Below are 3,211 nucleotides of genomic sequence, written 5' to 3'. Positions count from 1 at the left end.
TATGAGCAATTAACTATTGAAAATATACGAAAAACATGGGTTTGGGGAATTTATTCTTAAAATCAGAGGTCAAAAGGTCAAACTTAAAACTGTTAAATTCTAATTGAGAGGTGTCCACTACACCGTTGTGATAAAAACTGTAGTTGATATCGTCTTCTTTTTTGTTGCATTGCAGTTCGAAAGTCGACGAAATTCGAGTTTTAGCGGCCGGCGACCGAACCAGAGAGGGGACCTCGTGCCACGGATTCATTCATAAATGGTAACTGGCATGCACGAAAACTTTTTTTTACCGTGACCTCACAACGTGTTGACGGTTAGCAGTATATGGAAGCAAAAGATTTTTAGCGAAAAAAAATCAACTGCTTCAAGGTATGACGATAGCAAAATCCACCAATCAAGCATTGGGACAGGTTCAGAATCAGATCGTATATGAGTGTCTGCATGCGCTTGAATTTTGTATTTCTCATTAGAAAAGGTTAGAACTTTTGCAATTATTAATTTCAGAAACTAGAATCTTTTCTGAATCCGACAGTTGTAACAGCTGTCCGAGGTGCGTTGCTGCGGCCGGGGAATTTTCAAAAAAGCCTACTTTTTTGTCAGATTCACATTGTAAATTGGCCATTTCGAATGTGTGGCTGGGAAAATGATGTTTACACGAAAAATTATGCAAGAATTTTTGGCTTAATAACATATATAAGTGTCACTTTGCGACTTGGATTTAGAGGATGGCATTAATTATTAGTAAAAAAAACACTGCTGATAGTAATTGAGATGCCGCCTATGGAAAATGATTACCCAATGGTGGTACCACAACACACGCTTTTAACATAATCACATGCAACCGCCACCTACCGAACAAAAATAAACTAATACAGATCTTCGACAATCTTGTCACTGTTTTAAATTTGTTCCTACATTGAATGAGTAAAGTATCAGGAGTGAATACAACTAATTGTTTTTATTGTCTACTGATAGCTCTACTGATGTGCACACATGTATATGTTTTATAGTTTAAAAATACAAGTAATCTAGTAATGCCAAGTATGGATGTAGAATAGGAAGAGGGAAAAAGGGGCATATGGAAACGGTAAACCTGCATAAGAAGAGAGAAGCTAAGAAGATTATATGTGTTAAAAACACATAAAGTATGTACATAACGCATGGCTACCGAACTGGTTATCAGTAAAGAAATTCCTCCATTGACCCCCGACATTTCCATAACTCTCAGCTAATGATAATGTACATGTATGTGCAATCGCGCGGACCTATTACGCGGGAGGCACTCCATATATATTGCATGGTAGGTATATGTGCTGCGGTAGAGACCTTCTTTTCCACCCTAAACTTCCGTTCCAGAGACCCACATTTTCAGGTCTGAGTTAGTTCCAAGGCCCCTCGTTTTTGACTTCGCAGTGGCACATACCTACCATAATGTGGTATGAGTGCCCCTTCCCCCCCCCCGGAGAGGGGGGTTGCTTATTGCCTTAGCCACGATATTACACATTCTAGCAATAATAATGGATGGAATACGGGTTGGCAATAAAATAAAGATTTCTATGCATTTTTTTACATTCAGGAATAAAAATAATACAGAAGTATACAATTTGCTATCACATGTAAACAAGAGCTAATAATAATACATAATAATGAAACTCACAGAACGAGTTTAATTATCAATAGTGGTGTACGTGCGTGCGGTGAAATTTTATGTTGCAGAGGAGCGTATAAACTGCATTTACGGGACACTGTAAATCTGTAACCAATAAATAAGCGAAGGCGAATTGATAAACAATTATAAGCTTTTGGTATTAAATACATTTCGTGTTTATCATTATTTTTTAAACATACAGATGTACTTGTGAAAAGTACTCTTTTTAAGATACAAATGTACTTGAGTATTGCAGAGAAGCATTTGAACGGCATTTACAGGACATTATCAGTAATAATAGGCGTAAGAGAGTCGATAAACATCAAGACATTGGTTAGTAGTAATACGATCGTCTTTATTTACCACAATTTTTATTGAATCGTTTCAACTGCATGTGGACTCTGTCTCTCACTGTGTTTGCACGTACATTTCAGCATTATACAGCATCTCATATTTATAGCATATATATATATAGTACGGGCGTGAATCGAACACGTACGGTTTTCTGTTTCGTTTTTGTCAAAAATGTAAATTAAAGTTAGAATCATTGTTTAGATTTCTTTCGAAATCATTGCTCTGAATCACACAATCTGATAAAAAATATAGTGAAATGTATCTCTGCGACAAGTTATTGTTACTCTCGACAGTTGCAATAAACAAGGAACTACTAACTTCAATATCGAAAAGTGTCGTAATAGTGGCAAAAACACGAGACCGGTTGTAAATTGTGTTCGAAATATATATCCTTAAAAATTATTACGTCACCGTAAATAATAAAACAACAAAAAATAATACCACTTTTTCACAAAATGTAAGTAATTCTGTTTACTTTTTATGGTTAAATTGCTGCATTATATTTCCTATTTTCCTATATTGTGTGATGTAAACATACACTCGTGACTCATACATAGCCCATAGCAAGCAATTAATGTCCGGATAATAATATCAAATCGTCCAAGTTTTTTGGATTTTTTAACTAGTTGAGAAACAATCTTATCAGGTAAGAATTTGACGATACATTTAGTCCCGTTAGTACTTACTAATGGAAAAAAATGGCAACTAAATTTTTACAAATATTACCATAGAACATTCGTGACGTAGTCAATTTAAACTGGAGTACGTCGTGGCTGTCGTTGCTTGCTGTTGTCTATATCCTTCGTTAATTTAGGAAATTCCCCCAACAGAGGGCGCAGCAGCACCTAGCCACTACTTGCTCTCACTGAGCTCTATTAATAGACATTTAATAGTTCATTAATGGTTATTAATGGTAATAATAATGGTAATAATTAATAGAGCTCAGTGCTTGCTCTAGTTGGTACACTACAAATCCTTGCATTTATAATATTACTTTGATCTCTTTCCCGTGAATGATTCATTGAGAACTGTTGTCTTACAGACATCTAGTCTCAAAAATAACAAACGATAAAATTCGTCTACATACTATTCTAGCTGGTTTGCTAAACTTCATCATAGACGTAAAATCGTTGTCTCTCCTCTACCCCACCCTCTCTTCTCTCTCTCTCTCTTTCTCCGTCTCTGTCTCTCTGTCTCTCTTCTGTCTCT

At 35.8% G+C, this 3,211-nt stretch overlaps 1 long non-coding RNA gene across 1 annotated transcript in view; it reads left to right on the top strand.

The window, feature by feature from the left end:
* The first annotated feature begins 233 nt into the window (after positions 1-233).
* LOC106817117 overlaps positions 234-3,211 on the top strand; it is a 4,939-nt gene continuing 1,961 nt past the window's right edge. The window contains exon 1 of the long non-coding RNA XR_001394997.1: positions 234-259. This is a non-coding gene — a long non-coding RNA (uncharacterized LOC106817117). The remainder of the gene's footprint in view (positions 260-3,211) is intronic.

Source organism: Priapulus caudatus, unplaced genomic scaffold (genome assembly GCF_000485595.1).
Source record: "Priapulus caudatus unplaced genomic scaffold, Priapulus_caudatus-5.0.1 Scaffold1600, whole genome shotgun sequence".
In the NCBI taxonomy this organism is placed as follows: domain Eukaryota; kingdom Metazoa; phylum Priapulida; class Priapulimorpha; order Priapulimorphida; family Priapulidae; genus Priapulus; species Priapulus caudatus.
This window is presented reverse-complemented; position numbering and strand designations above follow the sequence as displayed.